We start from the raw sequence: 19,677 nt of genomic DNA, 5'->3' as shown, positions 1-19,677 counted from the left end.
AGGTCTTTTCCCCTTTTTAAAATGGATTATATTTTTTTGTGCTGTTAAATTTTATGAGTTCCTTATATATTTTGGATATTAACCTCTTACCATATATATGGGTTATAAATATCTCATCCCATAGGGATTTGATCTATTTCATTTGATATCATCCTACTTATTTTTTTATTTTTATTTTATTTATTTTTACTTTTGGTGTCATATACAAAATATCATTTCCAAGACTAGTGTCAAAGAGCTTTTTCTCTTTGTTTTCTTTGAGGAGTTTTATATTCAGGTCTTAAGTCTTTGATCTGTTTTGAGTTAACTTTTGTGAGTGCTATAAGACTGGGGTCCAGTTTTATTCTTTTACATGTTGATATCCAGTTTCCCCAGCATGATTCATTGAAAAGACTGTCTTCTCTCAATTGAGTATTCTTGGATTATTTGTTAAATATTAGTTGACATGATCTGCATAGTTTTATTTCTGGGTTCTCAGTTTTGTTCCACTGAGTTATGTGACTGTTTTTATCTTAGTACCGTACTGTTTTATTACTATAGTTTTGGATTATAGTTTGAAATCAGGAGTGTGATGCCTCCAGCTTTGTTCTTTCTCAAGAGTCCTGTATTTGGGATATTTTTTTGTTCTGTACAAATTTTAGGATTTTTTTTTTATTTCTGTGAAAAATTGGACTTTTGATAGGCATTGCCTTGAATCTATAGATGGCTTTGGGTAGTATGGACATTTAAAAAATCTTAATTTTTCCAATCCATGAACACAGGATATCATTCCATTTGTTTCTGTCTTCTTCAATTTATTTCATCAATATCTTATAATTTTTACTGTACATACGTTTTGTCTTTTTGGTTAGATTTATTTCTAAGTATTTTATTGTTTTTGATACTATTGTAAATTGGATCATTTCCTTATTTTTCTTCCAGATAGTTTGTTCCTAGTGCATGAAATGCAATTGATTTTTGTATGCTTATTTTGTATTCTGCATCGTTACAGAATTCATTTATTAGTTCTAACTTTTTTTTTTCTTGGTTGAATCATTAAGGTTTGCTGTGTTTACAAGCATGCCATCATCAAACAGAGACAATTTTACTTTTTCCTTTCCAATTTGGATGTCCTTTTTTTTTTCTTTTTCTTGTCTAATTACTCTGGCTTGGATTTCTATTACTATACTGAATAGGAATGGTGAGAGTGGGCACCCTTGTCTTGTTCTTGGTTTTAGAGGAAAAGCTTTCAGCTTTTCACTGAGTATTATGTTAGCAGTAGTTTGTCATTTGTAGCTTTATTATGTTGAGGTATGTTTCTTCTATACCCATTTTGTTGAGCTTTTATTATGAAAGGATTTGGATTTTTTCAGAGGTTTCCCCTGCATGTATTGAGAGGGTCATATGAATTTCATCTTTTATTCTAATAATGTGGTATATCAGGTTTATTGATTTGCACATGTTCAACTATCCTTGCATCCCAGGAATAAATCTCAACTTGTTCATGATGTTTGATGCTTTTAATATGCTGCCAAATTTGAGTTTTTTGAGAATTTTTGCATCACTGCTAACTGGAGCTATTGACTCCAGTTTTCTTCTCCTGTAGTGTCTTTATCTGGCTTTGGTATCATGGTAATGCTGGCCTTATAAAATGAGTTCGGAAGTGTTCCCTTCTCTTTGATTTTTTGGAAGAGTTTGAGAAGGATTTGTATTAATTCTTCTTTAAATGTTTGGTAGAATTCTCCACTGAAGTCATCGAATCATGGGCTTTTATTTGTTGGGAGGTTTTTGATTACTGATTCAATCTCCTTAATTGTTATTGGTCTGTTCAGATTTTTCTTCCTGATTTAATCTTGGTAGCTTATATGATTCTAGGAATTTATTAATTTTCTTCTAGGTTGTCCTACTTAACATTCAGAGTAACCTTTTATAATTCTTTATATTTCTCTGACGTCAGTTTTAATGTTACGTCTTTCATTTATAATTTTGTTTTTTTGAATCCTTTTTATTCTTGATTAGCTAACAGCGTGTGAATTTTGCTTATCTTTTTAATAAACTAGCTTAGTTTTGTTGATTTTCTTTCTGGTCTCTGTTTCATTTATTTCTGCTCTAGTGTTTATTATTTTCTTCTTTATGCTAACTTTGGGCTTAGTTTGTTCTTTTCTAATTCCTTGAGCTATAAAGTTTGGTTGTTTATTTGAGATCTTTTATTTTTCTTAATTTTTGGTATTTATTGCTATAAACTTTTCTCTTACAACTGCTTTTGCTTCATTCTGTAAATTTTAGTGTTATGTTTTCATTTTCATTTGTTTCAAGATTCTTTTTTATTTCTCTTTTGATTTCTTCTTTGACCCATTGGTTATTCAGGCATGTGATGTTTAGTTTCCATGTATTTGCAAATTTTTCGGGTTTTTTTTTCCTGCTATAGATTTCTAGTTTCATATTTAGTGTAGTAAAAAAAATACTCAATATGATTTCAATCTTAAATTTACTGATTCTTGTTGCCTTCTGTTCTGTTAATATTTGCTTTAAATATTTTTATGCTTCAATGTTGGGTGCATATATATTTACAATTGTTATATCCTCTTGATGAATTGACCCTTTTATCATAATATAGTTACATTTTTAGTCTCTTGTAACAAATTTGGCTGAAGGTTTCTTTATATGAAATATGTGGAGCCATTGCTATGCATATTCACTCTCTTTTGGTTACCATTTGCATGGGATATATTGTTGGATCTTGTTGGTCTTTTGGGTTTTTTGTTTTTTAGTCTATCCAGCCACTTTGTCTTCTGATTGAAAAATTTAATCCATTTACTTTAATTTTTCATAGGTAAAATATTACTAACTTTTGATAGGTAGAAAATTACTATTTTGTTAAAATTACTATTGTTATATTGTTATTTATTTAGTTCCTTGGTTCTTTTCTTCCTCTTTTGGTACCTTCCTTTGTGATTTTTTTTCTTTTTTTCATAGTGGTATGCTTTAACTTTTCATTTTATCTTTTGTATATCCACTATAGGTTTGTTCTTTTTGGTTACCATGAGGCTTACATATAACATCTTACTGATATAACAATCTGTGTTAAGCCTATAACACTTTATATTTAATCTCATACAAAAATCTACTTTTCCTTCCCCCACATTGATGTCATATTTTATATTTTTTATATATTATTTATCCATTACCAAATTATTGTAGCTGTAGTTTTTTTTAATATTGCTTTTTTAACTTTTATACTAGAAATAAAAGTGCTTTACACACACTATTACAGTGGATTTCACTGTATATTTCCTTTTACCGATGAGCCTTATACTTTCATATATTTTCATGTTTTTACTTAGTGTTCTTCCACTTCAACTTGAAAAACCCCTTTAGCATTTCTTGTATGACAGGATGAGTGGTAAAAAACAAAAACAAAAACAAAAACAAAAAAAACTCCCATAGCTTTTTGCTTTATTCTTCCTTCTTTCCTTCCTTCCTTTGTCTGGAAATGTCTTTATCTCCCCTTCATTTCTGAAGGACATTTTTGCCAGGAATAGTATTCTGGGTGGTAGTTTTTTATATACCTGTCATTTACAATATAAATAACAGAAATATTAGTAATCATGCATTTTGGGTGAAAGTAAAACTGAGAGATGTGCTTTCAGATCTGCCTCTACTGTCAAAGAGTGAACTCTCTAAGATTCAGTTTCCCTACCTGTGTATAATAAGTGTGGTAGAAATAAATCGTCCACAAGATGCTTACTAGATCTAAAGTCTTATGAATCCTGGAACAACACACATAGAGGCTGATGCACAGATTTCACACATGCCTTATATTCACAGTGTGGGAGCCCATAGATCCAAGGATTCACTACTATTTTAATGGCCTCTGACATAGTATTGTTTGATTGCAGTAAGAAGACAGGAGAGGCAGGTGTCTGGGGAAAAAAAAGAAGCACTATATTATCTGATGCACTTGACAAGGTTGAAAATACAGTAGTTTTAAGAGGACATTAATAGCTCTGCAAGAATTCATGGAATGAACCTAGTGTGAAGTTGATAGAAATGTAAGCAAATTTTTAAATGTTAGGCAATTAATAACCCTAGGAAAAACAAAGAGTTGTTGTAAGAGAGCACATGTAATGGTAGTATACTATTTGGTTAATAATAAACATTGTTTATGAAGTAGTAATTATGTAAATAGTAAATATTAATTTTAGCAAAGGTAAATGTAACTATATCTGTAGAAAGGAGGGGAGTGAGGGTGGTAGTATAAAATAATTAATATTCTATTATAATAGGAAAAATGATCTTAACATTTGTACAGAGCTAGATATAGCATTTCGATCATAATAATCGACAATATAGAGATAAACATCAAAAGAAACAGCTGAAGCATAAAAAAGGAGAGTCTCCGGGAATAAGAACTATAGTGGAAGGGATGGGCAGGGACTAGCTGATTTTCACTGTAAACTTGAGGAACTCTTTAACTTTCTAAACTTCCTATAGTTGCTTTTTATTGTAAGCCTTGTAGAACAATCTGGCTTCATAAATTAAAAAAATATATTTAAAAAATGTATCATAAATAATGCACATTTATTTCTACCATCTTACAATTTGAATTTTTGGTGTAACCATTATCATCATCATCATGAAATTCTGTTTAACAACTTACAGACATAAAAGTTTTCCACATTTATCATCTCCAATCATTTTCATTAATCTGTGAGTTGGGTAGAACATATTTCAATATCTCTCTATTTTACCAATAAAGAAATATAGATAATGTGACTTGCCCAAAGTTAAATAATTAGTGATAAGCCAGTAAATAGCCAATGATAAGCCCCAAATTTAGAACTTCTTTTTCCAAACTTGGGAATAGTATCTTTCCTTCATAACTATGTTCTTTCAAAATCTTTCACTGGTAACATAGAAATTAATAATTGTATTTTAATTTACATTGGAAAAGTATAAGAAGAACTTGGCATAGAGCACTCATGCTAGGACCTCAAAATGTTATCCAGTTCTAATGGGTAAAAAAAGCATTTTTTATTTTTTTTATGTCTTTTTTTCCCTCCTTCTCCTTTATACTCCAAAAATTCTTGCCACAACAGCACACTGGCAATTGATATAATCAATTTTCTAAAAAGTCACTTTAGACAACTTCATTATTTCTATTAATACTACTACTATTAATAACAATAATAATCATGTTGTGCCCTTCTCTAGCACCTCTCATCCAGGGATCTCAGAATGCTTTTCAAACATTAATTAAAAATCCTCTCGTTATCCCTGTGAGTTCCTAGGGCAAGGAGAGAGGAGGAAATCGTATCTGCTCTGACATTAATTAAGCTCTCCCTTGGCTTGCAAACTAGGTAAATAGCTTTTCTTCCCCCCATTAACAAACAAGCCGGCTCTCCATGATGATTATCACAGATGTTCACAAGTGAGAGGAGAAATTACTTCTGCTGGGCACTGAGAGGGACTGACATACTTGCCAGACTTGGCTGCTGAGGTTTTGCTTTCTAACAGTGGTTTCCAGACCTGGGCAATCAGCAGCATGGCGTTAGGAGCTTTGAAAACACACCTGTATCTGGGCCATTTACACTCCTTCCCACAGTTCTTAACAGTTAAGAATTAGGGCTCAGGAATCTGAATTTTCTAAACTTTCCTTACACAGTTTAAGAACAATCATTTTAAGTGGCATGTTCATTAGTAATTTCTTTCAAATATTTAAAGTGTCTTTTTCTGTGTTTTGCTTTCTTGGTTAATAGTTTGGGACATGTATGTCTAGACCAGAGTTTCTCAAAATATGATCCTTGGATTTTTTTTTTTTTTTAGTTTAAAATGCCTAGGAAACTTGTTAATGATACAGATGTATTGGAATACATAATTCTTATATACATTTATATTTCGGGGAGATAAAGTTTGTTTCTACCTCAAAGAAAAATGTACAGTGCTATAACAAAGGGTATGAAGATATAGGACCCTTGGACCTATGGGCCCCCAAACCTGTGTATATAAGGCATGTGTGGATACTATGTGTCAACTTCTATGTACCTTATTCCAGGACTCTTAGGACTGTAGTGCTAGTAAGCATTTGGGGACAGTTTGTTCTTACCCTACTTATATACAAAAGTGGGCAAACTGAGTCTCAGTTCACTGTAGGAGTTCATACTCTACAGATCACCTCACAGCCCATGGGTAGCAGAGGCAGACCTGAAAGCACGTCTCCCAACTCAGCATCCAGGGTTCCAGGACTCATTACCAGAAGGACACAGATCACCTCAGTGTAAACTTGTCTCTTGTTTGTTACTCTAACTCCCTTGTTTTTAACAATGTAAGTTGTACATCCTTCCTTCCCTGCCTTCCTTCCCTACTTTGTGTCTCTTTGTTCTTATCCTCTGTCTTCTGCACATGTCTGGTGGCATGACAGGGACCAGGTGATGGACAAGGGAGTCTGAAGTGGCTATTCAGAAGAGTAGAAATAATTTGAGTATACCATGAAAGACTGTTTGAAAAAAAAATCATAGCACTTAGTCTACATTTTATGTCCAAGAGTCTATAAACCTTTCAGAGACCCTTCCTTCCAGAATATTCCCTGGGACAGTTTGGTTAGCTCCACTGTTATAGGAGGAGACACAGGGTCAGTCATTCATTTCTTAGATACTCTATGTCATTAATGAGTCTGGAAATGGAGATCCTAGGGGATCCTTTCACCCCATGGATGATTGGTCGCCTGTTTTAGTGGCCTGTGGTCCTTCTGTACTGGATGATGGTGAGTGGCAGGGGACTTTGGATGTGTGAGTAGGGAACACCCTAATTTGCATTCCCTAGACAAGGAAGAGGAGAAAAGGAAAAAGTGTTAATTAATTGAGGAACCACAATGAGAGTTAATTGTCTTTCTTACCACTTTTCATCCTTGCAAGAATATTGTGGGCAAGTTTTATTAGTCAGATTTTACAGATTAGGAAAGCCAGAGTCAGAGAATTAGGTACCTTGCAGAGTTATGAGTAAAATTGAGTCTTACACATCTTTATGCTTTTCGTGCTTTCTTAATACCTGGAAGGATGCTTGCTCACAAAACAAAGACATGTGTCTCTTACTTCAGAGTCCACACTCTCCCCATGTACCTCAGTGCCTGCCCATACAGAATTTTCTTGGGGTTTTTGTTGAAGTAAATAGAACTTTTTCTTTTTTATCCATTTGCATTAGCACTATAGCAGTGAATCGTTCAGAAAAGAAAATGCAATCATAAGTGTTTTTTTTCATCTATTCCAGAATAAAAAACAAGCAAAGCCAAGTACTCTAGCAGAGCCCTGTGGCCTAATGTCCTAAGCTTAGGTCTACAACTCAGAAGCTCATGGATTTCTAGTCCCTGCCAGACCACTGCTTTTGGTAAATAGAGGGTGAGTCATTTAATCATTCTGTGCCATCCTTCCTCCTCCTGCAGAGCAGGGTAATTAGTGTTTGTCACCCATCTATGTCAAAGGGTGTGGTAAGGGTAACCTCATAATTATGAGGTTCTGGGCAAATATAAAAAACCCAAATGGTGGTAATATTGCCATTCATCCCAGGTTGGAGATTGGCTTGTTGGGTTGGAGAATTTGCAACCCAGCAAATGCTTGCCACTTGGTGGTTTACAAGTCTGGAATGTTAGAGCTGGAAGAAATTCCAGAGATTACCTAATATGAACCCCGCAGTTTGCAGTTGGGAAACAACCCTACAGTGGTGCAGGGATTTTATCAAATCACACAGTGAACTTGAGACAAACAGGGATTAGAACCCAAGTCCCCTGACTCTTGCCTAGGACTTTAACTGTCCTGCTACTTTTGGGGAGGATCCTAACCCCCTTCTGGAGAGAGTGGCTACAGTCGAAAGCAGTCCTGGGATACAACTGCCGGAGGCTGCCTTTCAGGTCGGACACACACCATTCACTTTCAGCTGAAAACCTCATTCAAATATGACAGGGCGAGCCAGGCAAACCAGATGGGTAATTGCCTGGAGTGTGTAGGGAGATGGTGGAGAGTGTGGTTCACTGAGTACCCAAGGAGGTTTGGCACACTATCATTTCCAGCCATCCAGAATGTGAACGGCTAAACCCCAGTGGTCTGATGCTGTCAGATTAGTTTTATTTAACAGAGACATGCCTCTGAGCCAAGCTGTGCTCTGTACTGTCTTATGCATAAACTTGCAGAGATGAAATTTAGTTGGGGAAGTTGGAAAGACAGATGTTAGAGAAACTGTATAAGTAGTTGTACCATTACCTTTGTGAGAAAATCATTAAATCCCATTTTTTTCCTTCACATTTTTCCTCCTCCTGTACGTATTTATTTAGCGTCTACTATGCTCTAGATACTCTAGGCTCTAGATGCAATAGTAAAAAAGATACACAAGGTTCTTGACTTAAAGAGAGCTGACAGATGAAAAAAAGAAAGTAAGTAATAACAAAGAATGGGCAAGAGAGTTTCACATAGCAATCGATGCTATGAAAGAAGCTAACACAGGTGCCTCTGTGAAGATGGGAGTTTCAGCTGTAGTAAGGTCCAGCCACACAGAGATCTGCAGAGATGAGAACAAGTACAAGGGCCTTGAGGCAGAGAGAATTGGGTGAGTTTGAGGAATAAAAACAAATCTATTAGGGCTGAAGTATAATGAGATAGGGAGAGAGTGGTAGGTCCTGAAGCTAGAAATGTGAGTCACATCATCTTGGCAACAGGAAGGACTTCGGATTTTATTCTAAGCGCAAAGGGAAATAAATGATGGGTTTTAAGTGTGTGTGTGTGTGTGTGTGTGTGTGTGTGTGTGTGAGTGTGTATATGTTGGGATATGTTGTGTCACATAAGAAAACTGATTTTTTGAAAAGTTCAACAATGGAAATGACCTCTCTTGTAGAGTAGAGCAATCACGCAGGTGATAATGATTGCAACTGGAAGTGACTGGTGCAGGGGAGATAAAAAGGAGCAGGTAGATTTAAAATGTCTTTTGGAGTTGAATCTGAAGTAACTGGTTTTGGGATTGCATGCGAGAGAGGAGAATGAAGGGAAGAGAGGAACTGAAATGATGATAAATGTTGTACCTGTGCAACAGGTGGTTGGTTGAGATATTAGCAGGGAAGGAGTTCAAAAGTGCACATTGGGGAGAGAATCAAGGGAATCAAGGTTCTGTTTGGCCATATTGGGATTAATAAGATGATTAGATATTCGAGTGGAAATGTCAATCATAGAATTACAGTTAATTACAGATTAGAGTTTCAAGCTCAGTGGAGAGGTCTGTGATGGAGACACAAATTCGATAGTCTCCACAAATGGTATTAAAATAATGGGAATACATAAGCTCACCAAGGAAAGCACTGGAGATTAAGAACAGCGGAGCCTTGGAGGAGCCCTGGCCACTCCAGCTTCTCAGTTCTGACTGAAGGGAAGGGCCAGAAAAAAAGAGACTGAGCAAAGTGATTCAGATGTAAGGAGGAAAAACAGCAAAATGTGGAATCACAAAAATTAAGGATGTGTTTTAAGAGGGATCGAGTGGCTGATGGTGTTTAATCTTTCCAAGAACTTGAATAAGATAAAGAATTATAACTGCCAAGTAAATTTGGAAACATGGTGGATTTCAGTGATGATTCCTAATAACCTTGACAAAAATAATCCATAATGTGGGAAAGATAATGAGCTAAGGAGAGATGGCATGGCAGGAAGTGAAGACTGGGCCATAAATAAGCCATTCAAGAACTTTTGCTATGAAAAGGAGCAGGAAAGTACTCCAGAAACTGGAAGTAGAGATCAGTGGAGATTGTATGTGGTCAGTAGAAATGGATGATAATGTGACATCATGAAGAATGTGTATGCGTTGATGGGAATGATTCAGTAGAGAGGGAGAAATTGATTACCAGGAACTGAATGGATACCCTGAACAGTAGAGAAAGAATGGGGTCTAGACACAAGTATAGGGGTATGCAGGAAGGCATACTTCATCCATTATAATGGAAGGACAGCCAGAGACTACGGGAAAAGAACCAGGGAAGGCAGTGGACTTAGTGGTGGTAAGATAAGGCAGTTTCTTTTGGATGCTTCCTTTTTCTCAAATATGAGGCAATATCATTAGCTGAGAGTATGTGTGTATATGTGTCTTTGGGGAATAGTGGTGCTAGAGGTTCAAGGCGAGAGAAAATATTAAAAGTCCATTTTGGTAAGTAGGTAAGCAAATATATCCTGGAAGTATATTTGAATTATTGAGAGACCCTTTGATTCTCTGGTTATTATTTTCAAATAGTTCTGGTTTTGATTTTCAAATTTAGACCTGACAGTGTGGTTGCATTTCTTTTCCCTAGTAACATTTGACTTAATGGAAAAGAGCATAGAATAGGTAGATAGTTGTATTTAACCAAGGTGAGGATTTATCCAGAGGAACATGATCAAAGAAAAGTGGGGCAAGAGAGTTGAGTGAGTAACTCGTGAGTGATTATAATGATAATCTATGGGTTTTAAACAGTGTGTGGAAGACAGTACCAACCCGAGAAGTGATAGATTGTGGAAAAGTGAAGTGTCACTGGATTTGGATATATTAGGGATGCATGGTACAATGAAAGCATATATAATAATATAATACAATATAATATATATCTAATAGAAATTTTGAAGGTGGTGCATTTATTTGATGAAAAGGGAAGGGATGTGATCAGGTGAGTGGTAAAGTGGGGTGCAAGAAAAGACCACAGTGAGGGAGGGGGTGATGAAGTTGAAGGGTTAAGTTCTTGGACACTTTAACCAACACAGTCATGGTGGCTCCAGGAATGGCAGCTGGAGTAAAGTACATTAAAAAAACCCAGAACACCTTAGGTGTTGCTTCTTTCCACGAATAATGTAGAAAGATCAGAATATAGGTAGAGAGCAGCAAACAAACAAGAACAAAAGAATGACAGCAGTGAGAGTTACTGGGTAGTAAAAGCTGGGAGCACAAATATCAAAGGAGCACTGACACAGAGATGTAGTAAAAGTGATCTGCATCATATCAATGCGTGGTCTTATTAAATAATGGTCAACTTATTTTTAGTACATTCAGATAAATTTGAAAGTTGGAATTCTGTACCTAAAGAGCATTCCCCACCATTAAGAATTTTAGCAAATGTCATTTCTAGAAGATGTCCTTGAATCATAATTTGCCAGAAAGTGATAACAGACATCCTAATTTCCCAAGCCATAAATGTCTTTAATGCAATAAACTCCAAAAGTAATGAGTTTGTTAAAATGTGTAGTATAATTATTTCAGGTAGTACACCTACTTTCTGTTGATACAAGGCAGTATTTTCCCCAGTTTAAATACTGACATGAGGCAGTATTTCCCCAAGATCAGTCTCTATGTAATATACAATGTATTGTTTCTTGATAACAGTGTTGACCTACCTCTGATTAAAGTTGATACCGTAGAAATAGGTCAGTGATTGCATGTAATGAATACTGTCTTCTGTACTATATAGTCAATATATCTGCTTCTCAACCAAAGTATGAAAGTGAATTCTATTTAATGCAGTATTTTACTTGACTAGAAAGCTGCTTAGCATGTCAGTCTCATAAAAATCCAATCTCTTTGCAATAAGGAGCAGCTCTCCAATATTGTAACAGCTACAGGGGGACAATAAAGGATGGTACAATTATATTTTCTTACCGGGGGTGACCTCTAGTGTGAAACGATGGCATTTTAGCATTCCTTGGGGTTTGAATGAACAGTGCTTTACCAATTATGGCAAATTTGCTCACCGCCACCATCACAGGTAATATGCCTTGGTGGTGTTTTCTTGAGCCGTTGTTTGATTTTTGAAGTCAAGAAGTCTATCTGCATCTTTTATTTCTTTTACATTACTTATTTCAAGCCCCCCACCTAGAGGTCTTTACAATTTTATTTTTATAGGTGAGAGATCTATCCCACGTTGCTTATGTTGGCCTATTTGACTTTACTCTCAGCTCACAAGGACCACATTTCAATACATACCTCTTCATAGGTGTCCTTCCTGGGCCACTTCTTAAGTTATTGCCTCTCACTTCCAAACCCATCCTTTTATAACTCTGTATTTCTGTGTTGCAGGGCCTGGGACTCCGCACACCACATTTCTGCTTCGCCAGCTGCTTCCCTAGTAGGCTCTGTCAGTAGGGACATTAGAGGTTCTGGATGAGGAAGCAGGGATTTGCTCCTCCCCCTCTACTTCCTGTTCTTACCATGTCTCCCCAGCGATGCGGCTCCTCCCTGGCAGCAGCAGTTCCTTCCTGTAGGTGCAACTGAATTCATTTGCAGTGTGTTTTAACACCACCTGAACAGTGTCCCTATTTTCAGAATCTAAGTTTCCCCTGTGGAGGTTCTTCTTTTAAGTTTGTAAACTTTGATACTTTGAATCTCTTCCTTTTGTTTCTCCCAGGCCCCAGAGACAGTAGCTGCCTCCTACAATCACATCTTTAATACCTTGGAATTCTCTTCTTTCTTTCTTATCTAGTTTCAACTTTATACCTACTCAAAATTCTTTATATTATATTCTCTCTGTTAAAATAACTGGTATGGTTCCTAGTTCCGTATTAGATCTGGACCTGACTGCTACTCTGCCTCTGCCTTCCATTTCCTAATACACATGAAGTAAAAACCACACATTTACTAATAGTCTCCAGTCCTTGCTTTCAAGTTAATTATTATTTTCAATATAAGAGGCAGTATGTCCTTTTAGATAAGAATAGAGGCTGTTTGTTGAATTAGGTAGATCTGGGTTCAATTCTGACTCTACTCTTGTAGCTGTTTGAACCTCTCTGAGTCTCAGTTTCTTTATGTGTAAAGGAGGAAGATTGTCTACCTCCAAGGACTGTTGAAGGGATTTCAGGATAAGACATAAAAAACACTTAGCACAGTGTCTGGCACAAGAAAAACATTCATAACTGATAGCTATGAAAGTTTTACAAATTCTTTTCTGAATAATATTAAAGGGACTATACTCCTCAAATAAAACGAGGCAAAAAAAAAAAAACCTAAATAAACATGTAGATAAACAAAACAAAAAAATAAAACAATAGTCCCTAGCCCCAGCAAGATATGTGTTTTTTTATGAATCAATTTTAGGTTACTGATTGAATTTAAAGTAATGTTTACCTCATGCCCCTTTCCCTTCCTCCACAGTGAAAAAAAGGGAAGGTGGAAAAATGAAGAATGAGTTAAAATTAACTTCAGGTCCACAATTTCTCTCTTTTTACACATAACACAGTCACTCAGTAGTTTTTTTTTTTTTTTTGTATACAGAATGCTAATCTTCTATTTTTTTAATTAATTTATCAGTTATATATTGAACACCTAAAATGAGGGAGGTTGGAAGGATTTTTTACTGAATCTTTTGGGAGATAAAGAAAAAAAGGAGATTCAGAGAATCTGTTTCCAGGTTTCTACCTGTTCTGGGGAGACAGGGCAAGAGCTAAATGTGAAATAAGGTAGAAAATTATAATACCTGTAAGAGAGATATAATCTGACTACAGTTAAGAGTTTGAATATGGAAGCATTTCTTCTAGCGAGAAGGTTAGGGATGGCTTTGTGGACAAGATACCATTTGAGCTGGGTCTTCCAGTGTAGGTAGAATCCAATGTAAGATTGGGAAGGGCAGGGGAGAACCAAAGCATGGAAGAATTAAATAGATAAAGTGTTTGGCTAGAGAACTGCATGTAGTTCCTTTTGAATATTGTTAATGGTGCACACAATTAAAGTGTTGGATCGTTAGTGTGGGGCTGGCCACAGAGGGTCTTTGACTTCAGGTTAAAGAACATAGACATTAATACAAAATCATTAAGAGGGCTTCAAAATGTTTTTAGGACAAAAGAGAAAAATCAGGACTATTTTAAGGAAAGGCAGTCTGACAGTATTGGAGAAATTTGGTTGGTATCTGGTATCTAGAGCCATTTGGATAATATTGCAGTGGGCTGGGCAAGGGGACAGAAAACTTCCCTTTGGTGGTAGGAAGGGACAGGAGACACAGATAGGACATAAGTGTATTGAATTTACAGAACCTGTCCACTGGGTGAATATAAACAGTTGGGGAAAGGAGGAAACCAAACACCTATGGAAATTTTGAACTGGGTTTAGCCATAGGGATAGTAGTTACCTTGGCAGAAATAGAGATTGTGGAGGAGGAACAGAAGATGTGACACTTTCAGGGGGAAGTTGGGATTGATGAAGTTAAAGTGTCTGTAAGACATTCAGGAAGAATCATCTTATAGGATTTTGGAATACAAGACTGCAGGCAGGGAGGAAAGTCAGTGTTTAAGATGCAAATTTGTGTGTCACTGAAATACAAACGGTAGGTCTATTGTATAATTAGATGAGATTGGTAAAAGAGCAAACAGAAGAGAGGCAAGGACTGATCCATGTACACCTGCATCTAGAGCAGGTATTGGCAAATTATGGCCTGTAGGCCAAATCTGGCCTATTGCTTATTTGTGTAAATAAAGTTTTATTGGAACACAGCCATGTTTGTTCATTTGCATATTGCCAGTGACTGCTTTTGTACTACAAAGACAGAGTCCAGGATAACAGATATTATGTGGTCCTCAAAACATAAGATATTCACTGTCTGACCCTTTACAGAACATATTGACTAACCTTTGATTTAGACAGTGGGGGAAGAATTAGAATCCAGAGAAAAACTGGTCAGATTTAAAAAAGAAAAGAAAAATGAGTCCAGGTAGGCAAAGAAGAGTTTTCAAAAAAGACTGAAGGAATCAGCAGTATCAAATCCAGCAATAGCATTTCCCAAAAGATACACAGAGAAAATAATAGGTAATCCAAGAAATACTGATCTCCTTAGTTCATCCCAGGCTGGGGTGGGCCTGAGATGACCAGAACCTTCAAGACTTCCAACAGGGTTGCCAGAATTAGCAAATAATAATACATGACACCCAGTTAAATTTGAATTTTAGATTTTAAAAAATTTAATCCAAGTAAGTTCCATGTAATATTTGAGACATGGTTTTTCTAAAAAAAATCTTCTTTGTATGAAATCCGTATTTAACTAAATGTTTATATTTCTTCTGGCAAACTCAGCCACGAGCAGCCTCATCCAGGGCTTGTAGGGGACTGCCTGAGTGAGGAGGTCTGATGGTAAATCAGGCGATGGGCAAGGGTGATGGGCAGAATTGGGCATTTCTTGTTCCATTCTGATACTCTGATCACTGCCAAGAAGGGAGCTACTAAAATTGCTAGATCCAAAGTTGCTAAAGGTGTTTGTGTTTCATGAGCCTGAAGAGGGCACAGTAGGTCAGGGGTGAGGTCTTCTGACTAGCACAGCCATGGGAGGCAGCCTTGAACCTCTGATTTCATATCAGATACCTCTGTCTTGGGTGAAGTGGCTATTCACTTTTAGTAACATTGAATTGAGCTACATGGTGATAGCTCTAGTAATATGTGTGCAGTCTATAAATAAGAGCTTCATCATTATTTTCAATTATTTAGTAAGAATTATTTGCAAAAATAAACAAGTGAGACTACATCAAACTGAAAAGCTTCTGCATAGCAAGGGAAACCATCAACAAAAATGAAAAGGCAACTCCTGAATGGGAGAAAAATATTTTCAAATTTTCTGAGGAAGGGTTAATTTTTTAAATATATAAAGAACTTCTATGGGGCGCCTGGGTGGCGCAGTCGGTTAAGCGTCCGACTTCAGCCAGGTCACGATCTCGTGGCCCATGAGTTTGAGCCCCGCGTCAGGCTCTGGGCTGATGGCTCGGAGCCTGGAGCCTGTTTCCGATTCTGTGTCTCCCTCTCTCTCTGCCCCTCCCCCGTTCATGCTCTGTCTCTCTCTGTCCCCAAAATAAATAAAAACGTTGAAAAAAAAATTAAAAAAAAAAAGAACTTCTACAACCCAATAGCAAAAAAGAGAAAAACAAAAAATCAGGTTAAAAATGGATGGATCTGAATAACATTTATTCAAAGAAGACGTACAGATGGCCAACCGGTATATGAAAATGTACAGTGCTCAATATCACTAATCATCAGGGAAATGCAAATCAAAACCACAACGCCTGCTTCACGGCACCCTGGGGCCCACCACCTCCACCAGAAGAAACCATCCTGCTTATCATGACTGTAGCTCTGGCATGTGCAAAGCTGGCTTTGCTGGGGGATGATACCCCCACCCCCGCCCAAGCCATGTTCCTGTCTACTGTTGGGCACCCCTGAAACCAGGGCATCATTGTGAACATGGGGCAGAAGGACCACTTGGGTGATGAGGCCTAGAGCGAGAGTGGCATCCTGACCTTTAAGTTACCCCATCAAGCATGGCATCATCACCAACTGAGACAACATAGAGAAGATCTGGCACCACACCTTCTACAACCCCAAGAAGCACCCAAGGCTGCTGACTGAGGCCCCCCTGAATGTCAACGCCAACTGAGAGATGATTCAGATCACATTTAGACCTGCTGCACTCTGCCTATGTACATGAACATCAGGTCGTGTTGTCCCTGTATACCTCTGGCTATACCACTGGTATTGTTATGGAGTCTGGGGGCCAGGTCACTCACACAGTACCCATCTATGAGGGCTGTGCCCTGCCCCATAGCATCCTGTACCTGGTCCTGGCTGGCTGAGACCTGAAAGACTATCTCACGAAGATCCTCATGTAGCATGCCTGCAGCTTCACCAGACTGGCTGAGTAAGAAATCCTGAATGACATCATGGAGGTCTGCTATGTCTTGGAGCAGGAGATGGGGTCACTGCTGCATCCTCCTCTTCTCTGGAGAAGAGTTATGAGCTGCCCAATAGTCAGGTGATCACCATTGGCCACAAGCAGTTCTGGTATCCAGAGGTGCTCTTTTAGCCCTTTTTCCTGGCTATGGAATCCTGTGGCATCCATGGGACCACCTTCAACTTCCACTGTGAAGTATGATGAGGACACACTGTACTCATACAAGGTGCTGTCTGGTGGGACCACCATGTATCCTGGATCACTGACAGGATATGGAAGGACATCATGGCCCTGGCCCCACAGCACAATGTAGATCAAAAGCATCACTCCTCCTGAACATAGTTAAGTACCCAGCGTGGATGGGGGTTCCATCCTAGCCTCAGTGTCCACCCTCCAGTGGATGTGGATCAATAAGCAGAAATATGAGGAGGTAGACCCTGCCATTGTTCTCCACAAATGCTTCTAAATGGACTTCAAGCAGATGCATAGCATTTGCTGCATGCATCAAATGTTTCCAAATAATTTCCAGATGCATCCAAATAATTCAGGAATGTAAAATTTCCCTGCCAAATGTATATACACCTCATGCTAGCCTCGTGAAGCTGGAATAAGCCTTTGAAAAGAAATATGTCCTTGAAGTGTGTATATGAAACTAACACTGGATTGTTAGAACTTGTTGCTATTTTTGACCTTGTATTCAAGTTAACTGTTCCATTTGTACAGTTAGTACCCCGTGTATATCTTTGGCTTAAAACCTTAGTACATGCTGCTTGATCACGTCAGGGCTGAGATGAGAGCATGTTTATGGGAGAGGAATCCATTGGCTTCATGAGAGTCTACCAGACCATGAGATTCTTGATCTGTGCAGGTTATTACTGTATAAAAGCTGCCTATTCCAGTATTTCTGTAGAGGCTGGTGAGAGTCCTGCACCAGTTGTCATTTCTGCCATGCTGATCTGATAGGGTTGGAAAGGTCTAAGCCTTCAGATCCACTTTTTTTTCTCAGCTAATGTTTTCCCCCAAAACACCATGGGTTGTTGCTTGCCTTGAGTCAAGAAACAGTTTGCATTTACACCTGTAAATTTAGTCATCCTTTTAATTTATGTAAGGTGGTGTGTGTGTGTGTGTGTGCGCGCGCGCACACGCGCACGCACGAAATTCTCAATTCTTTAGGAGATGACAGCAAATTTTGGTTTTCTACTGTCATGTGAGAACTTTAGGCCCCAGCAATGTGTCTTATGTGAGGAAAATAAAGTGCTGCAGTAAACCAAACCAAAGCAAAACCAAAATGAGATATCAACTCACACGTGTCAGAATGGCTCGTATGAAAAAGACAATACGACAAGTGTTGGTGAGGATGTGGAGAAAAAGGAACACTGTGCACTTCTGGTGGGAATGTAAGTTGGTGCAGCCACTGTAGAAAACAGTGTGGAGGTTCCCCAAAGAATTTAAAATAGCACTACCATATGATTCAACAATTCCACTTCTGGGGGTTTATCTGAAGGAAAGTGCTACAAAAACTTTCTCTTGCCCCAGATCCCTTGGGAAGATGTTTCACTGCTTGTGAGGCACTGTACTCTCCCCATCCATGGATTGTTTTCCCTTGAATAAAGGACATCAAACTTGTTATTAAATAAAATTATTCTTTATCTTTGTCATTTGACGGTTCCTCAAGACCAGAGGCTGAAAGGGAATTTGTAGGGCCGGGTATTTATTAAGGATCCACACCTATGAAGAGAATGAGGCCAGAGCAGGATTGGGCAGAGGACACTGCTTTGTGAGGCAGTCAAAGTCTGGGCCACCCCATCTCCAGGCAGCTCTGGAGCAGTCAAGCCCCCCTCGGACTTGTTCCCTATTGGGCCACTATGGTTGGATCCTTAGATCCTGCTTGGTTGCCCATTAGATATGAGCTGCCCCTGTCAGTGTGTCCCTGGGCAAGGTGGGACAATCCCTGAGCCAAGTCTCTCCATGAAGAGGAGTTGGAGTGGCACGTTCTCTGCCCACCACAATATTGCATTTGAAACTCTATATTTTATTTATATTTTCAAATTATTTGATGTAAGGAAAATGTAATGAATTTTTTCCACCATATCTATGCAGAGGCTCCCAAATCCCCTACAGTTTATTCAGTGTGCTGTTCAAACATAATCATTTCCTAGGTGTGCCAGTGCTATATATATATAGAGAGAGAGAGAGACAGAGAGAGAGCGCACTGTGCTCTTCTGAAGTTGAGAAGAAAAGGCCTTGAATCATCTTAATTTTTATCCTCTCAGTGTCTCAGAGGAGGTAGATATGGCTTGGAGTGCACACATTTGATCCCCAAGAAATATGAATATCAAAGGACCCTTGCTGTTTATTTTGGCAATGTTCTGATACTTAAAAGCCACTAGTGACACGTATATTCATGGCTTCCTCTTAATTTGGTGGTTCTTGGCAGTAGCAAAAAACCTTAAAAACCGTTGAGTTTCATATGAAAGCGACAGGTTCCCAGTGTCATTCTTACTTGGCTGCAACTTTTACTGGGTTTGTGTAACTCTGACCTGCCACTATTCAAAGGATTTTTCTCTTCACCCATGTTTTGGAATTTGATACCTGGATATTGAAAAGTCTTAGTGAATTCAAGATCATAAATCATTCTTTTTTAAAAAAATGTTTATTTTTAAAAATTTTAAGTATTTATTTACTTTTGAGAGAGACAGAACGGGAGCAGGGGAGGGGCAGAGAGAGAAGGAGATGTAGAATCTGAAACAGGCTCCAGGATCTGAGCTATCATCACAGAGCTCGACTCAGGGCTTGAATTCATGAACCACGAGATCATGACCTGAGCTGAAGTCGGATACTTAACAGACCAAGCCATCCAGGTGTCCCTAAAAATGTTTATTTATTTATTTTGAGGTGGGGTGGAGAGAGAGAGAGAGAGAGAAAGGGAAAGAGGGAAAGGGTGTGCACGTGAGTGGGGGAGGGGCAGAGAGAGAGGGAAAGAGAGAATCCCAAGCAGCCTCCGCACTGTC

General features: G+C 38.0%; 1 pseudogene; it reads left to right on the top strand.

The window, feature by feature from the left end:
• Positions 1–15,790: 15,790 nt before the first annotated feature.
• LOC123381665 lies at positions 15,791–19,407 on the top strand (annotated as a pseudogene).
• Positions 19,408–19,677: the final 270 nt, after the last annotated feature.

Source organism: Felis catus, chromosome D4 (genome assembly GCF_018350175.1).
Source record: "Felis catus isolate Fca126 chromosome D4, F.catus_Fca126_mat1.0, whole genome shotgun sequence".
NCBI classification, from domain to species: Eukaryota; Metazoa; Chordata; class Mammalia; order Carnivora; family Felidae; genus Felis; species Felis catus.
This window is presented reverse-complemented; position numbering and strand designations above follow the sequence as displayed.